A 7,225-nucleotide genomic window follows, 5' to 3' on the forward strand; every position below is an offset into this window, starting at 1 on the left:
ACGCAATTTCATTGTTCTTGACAATGACAATAAATAAATAAATACTAAATACTAAATACTGTGTATAGTGTTGGCGGAGCGCTGCTGACGTCGACTGAGAAAATTGTCAGGCGGTGGAAGGAATACTTCGAGGACCTCCTTAATCCCACTGACACGTCTTCCGAGGAGGAAGCAGAGTCTGGGGATGAGGGGAATGACCCACCAATTTCTGGGGGCGAGGTCACTGAGGCAGTTAAACAACTCCTTGGTGGCAGAGCCCCTGGTGTTGATGAGGTCCACCCCGAGTTCCTGAAGGCTCTGGATGTTGTAGGGCTGTCCTGGTTGACACGCCTCTACAATGTTGCATGGAGATCAGGGGCAGTACCCCTGGACTGGCAGACCGGGGTGGTGGTCCCCATCTTTAAGAGGGGGGACCGGAGGGTGTGTTCCAACTACAGGGGGATCACACTCCTCAGCCTCCCTGGGAAAGTCTATGCCAGGGTGCTGGAAAGGAGAGTTCGTCCGCTAGTCGAACCTCGGATACACTGCGGTTGGAACAATGCGGTTTTCGTCCTGGTCGCGGAACACTGGACCAGCTCTTTATCCTCTCGAGGATACTTGAAGGTGCATGGGAGTTGGACTTGGAGAAGGCATTCGACCGTGTCCCTCGGGGTGTCCTGTGGGAGGTGTTGCGGGAGTATGGGGTGTCTGGCCCATTGCTACGGGCCAGTCGATCCCTATACAACCGTTGCAAGAGCTTGGTTCGCATTGCCGGCAATAAGTCGGACTCGTTCCCGGTGGGTGATGGGCTCCACCAGGGCTGCCCTTTGTCACCGGTTCTGTTCATAATTTTTATGGACAGGATTTCTAGGCGCAGCCAAGTGGCGGAGGGCTTTCACTTTGGTGGCCTCAGAATCTCATCTCTGCTTTTTGCGGATGATGTGGTTCTGTTGGCTTCATCGGGTGGGGGCCTCCAGCTCGCACTGGAACGATTCGCAGCCGAGTGTGAAGCAGAGGGAATGAGGATCAGCACCTCCAAATCTGAGGCCATGGTTCTCAGCCGGAAAAGGGTGGAGTGCCCACTCCAGGTTGGGGATGAGTTCCTGCCCCAAGTGGAGGAGTTCAAGTATCTCGGGGTCTTGTTCGTGAGTGATGGGAGAAGGGAGCCGGAAATCGACAGACGGATTGGGGCTGCAGCTGCAGTAATGCGGACGCTGCACCGGTCCGTCGTGGTGAAGAGGGAGCTGAGTGTAAAAGCGAAGCTCTCAATTTACCGGTCGATCTACGTCCCACCCTCACCTATGGCCACGAGCTGTGGGTAGTGACCGAAAGAACGAGATCGCGGATACAAGCAGCAGAAATGAGCTTCCTCCCAAGGGTGGCTGGACTCTCTCTTAGAGATAGGGTGAGAAGTTAGGCCATCTGGGAGGGGCTCAGAGTACAGCCACTGATGCTCCACATCGAAAGGAGCCAGCTGAGGTGGTTCGGGCATCTGACAAGGATGCCTCCTGGGCGCCTCCTGGGTGAGGTGTTCCGGGCATGTCCCACCGAGAGGAGGCATCGGGGCAGACCCAGGACACGCTGGAGAGATTATATCTCTCGGCTGGCCTGGGAACGCCTTGGTGTTCCCCCGGATAAGCTGGAGGAGGTGGCTGGGGAGAGGGAGGTCTGGGCCTCTCTGCTTAGGCCCCCGCGACCCGGCCTCGGATAAAGCGGGTGAAGATGGATGGATGGTTTTTTACTTGTTTAGCTAGCGTTGAACAATGAGTACCCAATAGTAAAAAAACAAACCGGCTTTTACTAGAGTCTTACATAGGCTTTGGATTTTAATGTGGTCTCTCACCTCGAAGACATCACTGTGTCCCGGATGTCATTATTCCCTCTCCTCCAAGTGAAGTTTGCAAGCTAAGGGTCAACAAATATCTGACAATCCTGAAATGGTCCAGTACTGTCAGGGTCCTGGGTCTCTGGACCCAGTGTTTTCAGTTTCTTGTGCCTCAGTGTGTTTGTATTATAAATTTATGTTCTAAGTTTTCTTTGTTGCCCTAGTTTATTCAGAGCCTAGTGTCCTAGTTTGAGCTTCTTGTATTCTTTTTGGTTCCCTGTGTATTTAATAGGGTTCCCTCGTGTAGTTGCCCTCTGCGTCTCCCTTTGTGTAACTGTGTTTATATTGTGATGTTAGTTCTGGTGCCTTTTATTCCATGTTTTCCTCACCTCGTCATGTGCTGCTACTTGTTCTCTCTCTCCCTCCAGGTTGCCTCTGTGTATGTCTTGTGTTGCGTTGAAAGTTTGTGTCTGGTGTCAGCATTTTCAGTTTCCATGTCTTTCCCGTCCTGTCACGTGTAATTATCCTCACCTGTGTTCCCTGTGTGCTTCCACTTTCCTCGTTACCTTCTGGGTATTTATGTCCGAGTCTCCCTCTGTTCCATGTCACATCGTCCCTCATGCTGTGTGTTTCCCAGTGTCTCCTCGTGTGCATCTATTAGAGCAGGGGTCTCCAACTCCAGGCCTCGAGGGCCGGTGTCCTGCAGGTTTTAGATGTGTCCTTGGTCCAACACAGCTGATTCAAACGGCTAAATGACCTCCTCAACATGTCCTGAAGTTCTCCAGAGGCCTGGTAACGAACTAATCATGTGACTCAGGTGTGTTGACCCACAGTTATATCTAAACCCTGCAGGACACCGGCCCTCGAGGCCAGAGTTGGAGACCCCTGTATTAGAGTTTCCCAGTTTAGTTTAGTTTTGTATGCTTTCTGCCCTGCCAGCCAATACAGCTGTGGCTTTTTGAGTTTATTGCTTGTGTCCAATCCCTGCCTGCACACAGCCGTAACATGATGAGTACTATACTATATTGCCTGATCCGGCTACTGTCCCCTTTTTAAAAGCTCTTCTTTCCAAATTTGAGCTCAAATATCATTCTGATTGGACTGTCTATATGATTTCCTTGGTTGACCAGTCATTTCTAACCCAAATGAAGCTCAAACAAAGGTTGTTTGTTTTTTATTTAAGCTAATAGACTTGAACGAACTTTGGGACCTGTTTGGGAAATTATGTTCAGTTCAGTCTGGTACCTTTTTTTTGGACTGGCATTTTCTTCCAAGTTGTAATTTCTAATTTATTTTGCTGATTTTTAACTTAATGAATCTGTTAATGATTATTTCTTTTACTCTGCAGCAAGACAGCAGCCTGTTGGGCATTCTTTGAGATACCTACTGCATTTGGGAGCTCCATGAGGGAAGAACCAACACTTTTCAATTTGGTGTATGCACCAAACACTTCACTTTATACACTTCATGGGACATAGAGCACCTGCCTTGAAGTCTTTTAAGGTCCAGTCTTCTCCAGCAAGACTGCCATTACTGTTTTAGATTGCAGTTTTTCCATTTTTCACAGATGCTGGCAGACTTGGTAACTTTGTGGATGATGCTTCCCGTGAGATGGAACAGAATACATTTCTCGGCTTTTATGAGTTCCACTCTGACAGATGCACTGGGGGTTGCTCCACTGTGTCCACTGTGCAGAAAGCTACTGTCATCTTCCTGGTAACTCCCAGACCTGAAGGTGGCAAGGAACTGCCCAACAGATACTATCATTATCATATATTACTGAGTGCACATTGGAATTCAACTTGAGTTGGGACAGGAATTTTAGACCTCACACAGCGGAAAGTGTTTTTAAGGCAGCCATGTGGTGATGGAAGATTAAGCAAGTAAGCAGGATGTGGAGCAATAGTTTTCTGACCGTCGCTGTGATAATTGTTTTAGATATAATATCATAGAAATGTAAACTCAGCTCCAACTGGAGGCATTTGTTTTGTAGTTTTTGGTTTTGTGCGGAGTAAATAAATGTTTTCCTTTTTTACATTTGCCTCATTTTTTTCCTACCGAAAGGCATACAAGTGATCCAAGAAAAGCACGAGTCAGAGACTTTACGTCCTACAGAAGCGGCAAAGAAGGACCGAAGATTGCCGCTAGCTCCCCTTTGACCCGTCTTCATGCCATGGAATAGATGAACAATATTCTGGAGGAAGGAGATGGCCTTTTCATACTACTACATTTTGAGCTTTCTCAGGGCTGTAATTTGGATGATGAGATGACATGAGAACAAACCAATGATCTATCTACTCTACAAACCATGCAGTAGTAATATAGCAGAGAGGGCAGTTTTCTTGCTGCATTTTTGAGCTATTGGTTTTTGTAGATATTTTTTGGTCACAGAAAATTTTGTTTTCTTTAGAGCTCTATTTTCTTTCCTTGTTTTCCTTAGCCTTTGCGTTTTGGATAGTTTGTTCTTGTCTCTTAATTATTTTATTTTATTTTCAGGATAATTGACTGTCCCTGGCATACTGTCTGTGTCCTGCCTCACTGGTATACTGGCAGACTGCTGGCTGACTGGGAGGTGTAAGCTCTTCCTGTCTCTGATCTCTAGCCTCTTCTCTGTCACCCTCACTTTTTCTTCCCTCAGTCTTTATAGCTGATATAAAGGATCAGAGGAAACATTAGTTGAACTACTGCTGATTTTGTAAGTTTGCCCACTAACAAAGAAATGATCAGTCTATAATTTCTATGGTAGGTTTATTTGGACAAACAGAAACATAAAAAAAATCCAGAAAAATGCATTTCAAAAAAGTTATAAATTAATTTGCATTTTCATGATGGAAATCAGTATTTCCTCCCCTGCAATCACCAAGATTTCTTTCTCCCAGGTGTATTTTATACAGGAGCCTTCTCAACTCATTACATGTATAAAAGACAGGTGTCCATAGATGCAACCACTCCATCTAGATTCCAAACTCTGCACCATGGCCAAGACCAAAGAACTTTCCAAGGATATCAGGGACAAGAGTGTGGATCTAAACAAGGCTAGAATGGGCTACAAGACCATCTCCAAGCAGCTGGGTGAGAAGGCGAGACGAGTTGGTCTGATTATTCGCAAATGGAGGAACCATAAAATAACTGCTAATCTCCCACGGTCTGGAGCGCCACACAAGATCTCACCTCGTGGAGTTTCAATGATAATGAGAACGGTGTGGAACCAGCCCAGAAGTACTCAGGAGGAACTTGTCAGTGATCTCAAGGCAGCTGGGACAATAGTCACCAAGAAAACAGTTGGTAACACATTACGTGAAGGACTGGAATCCTGCACTGCCCGCAAGATCCCCCTGCACAGAAAGCACATGTACAGGTCCATTTGAAGTTTGCCACGGAACATCTCAATGATTCAGAGGAGGACGGGGTGAAAGTGTTGTAGTCAGATGATACCAAAATCGAGCTCTTTGGCATCAACTTGTAGTGTTTGGAGGAGGAATGCTGCCAAGAACATCATGCCCACCGGCAAACATGGAGGTGGAAACATTACTGTGGCAGGCCGTGGTCTGCGGTACGGCAATGGGGGAAGCGGACGCACCTGAGCGGCATCCGCAATCATGACCCACCAGCTTGAAACAGATGTAGCGGATGTCGGGGTGTGCAAGGGACCTGCCAAGCCCGAGGTCAGCGTGCTATCTAGACCAGCCTTGCTTCCACCAGAGGCCGGTGCGCTGTGTGGTCTTGCACACCGGCTTGGGGGTAAGTTCGGCTGGATGGCTCCGTGGCCTCAGTCGGGCGATCAGGGCAAATTATGTATTTATGTATACTTTATCATGGGGTTAGTCATCGTACACACAGTTATTTAAATCAAGTGTTTTTGATTTACAAAAAACATAACTGTGCTGTTGTACTCTGTTTAATGAAACTATAATTACGTCAAGAAACTTGTAACTGAAATATGAATTCTTAAGCTTTCAGTCCCTTTCACTTCTCCATAATCTATAAATATGATAAAAGATGTGACTGAGCTTGACTGGCATACAAGTTTAGAAACTGTATTAAAAAGATGAGTGCAATAAACAATGTTAACTTACTCTTTAGCTGGCAGCCAAAACTGCCGAAAGGCTGATTCTGAAAACAGTTTAAACCAACAACCAAAACCATTGAGCTAACAGCCCAAACTGTTAACCCTGTGAGTAACAGTAACTGTTCAGACTAATCCTTGAAGATGTTACTGTTAGAATGCATATATATTGATTGAACCACATACACAATTGTATGTTTTATGTAAATATTGTAAATCAGTGCATTTATAGATAATTAATTACCAAAAATTGACAGTCTGTCTCCCTGGAAGTTGATTTAAATTTGCTGGTAAGCTAATTATTTGTAGTCGCCGTGTATCATGTGACAACCCAAATTCTGGACCCCTGCTGACACAACTCTGACTTACTCAACGACTCTGGTCGGAGTATGTCCACAGAGTAACTTGTGTAATGTACAGTGGGGTAAAAAAGTATTTAGTCAGCCACCGATTGTGCAAGTTCCCCCACTTAAAATGATGACAGAGGTCAGTAATTTGCACCAGAGGTACACTTCAACTGTGAGAGACAGAATGTGAAAAAAAAATCCATGAATTCACATGGTAGGATTTGTAAAGAATTTATTCGTAAATTAGGGTGGAAAATAAGTATTTGGTCACCTCAAACAAGGAAAATCTCTGGCTCTCACAGACCTGTAACGTCTTCTGTAAGACGCTTTTCTGTCCCCCACTCGTTACCTGTATGAATGGCACCTGTTTGAACTCATCATCTGTATAAAAGACACCTGTCCACAGCCTCAAACAGTCAGACTCCAAACTCCGCCATGGCCAAGACCAAAGAGCTTTCGAAGGACACCAGGAAAAGTATTGTAGACCTGCACCAGACTGGGAAGAGTGAATCTACAATAGGCAAGCAGCTTGGTGTGAAAAAATCAACTGTGGGCGCAATCATCAGAAAATGGAAGACATACAAGACCACTGATAATCTCCCTCGATCTGGGGCTCCACGCAAGATCTCATCCCGTGGGGTCAAAATGATCATGAGAACGGTGAGCAAAGATCCCAGAACCACACGGGGGGACCTGGTGAATGACCTGCAGAGAGCTGGGACCAAAGTAACAAAGGTCACCATCAGTAACACACTACAACGGCAGGGAATCAAATCCCGCAGTGCCAGACGTGTTCCGCTGCTGAAGCCAGTGCATGTCCAGGCCCGTCTGAAGTTTGCCAGAGAGCACATGGATGATACAGCAGAGGATTGGGAGAATGTCATGTGGTCAGATGAAACCAAAGTAGAACTTTTTGGTATAAACTCAACTCGTCGTGTTTGGAGGAAGAAGAATACTGAGTTGCATCCCAAGAACACCATACCTACTGTGAAGCATGGGGGTGGAAAC

Source organism: Mchenga conophoros, linkage group LG18, assembly GCF_057382185.1.
Source record: "Mchenga conophoros isolate Kocher_MC1m ecotype Shallow Benthic linkage group LG18, M_conophoros_male_GT1.1, whole genome shotgun sequence".
In the NCBI taxonomy this organism is placed as follows: Eukaryota; Metazoa; Chordata; class Actinopteri; order Cichliformes; family Cichlidae; genus Mchenga; species Mchenga conophoros.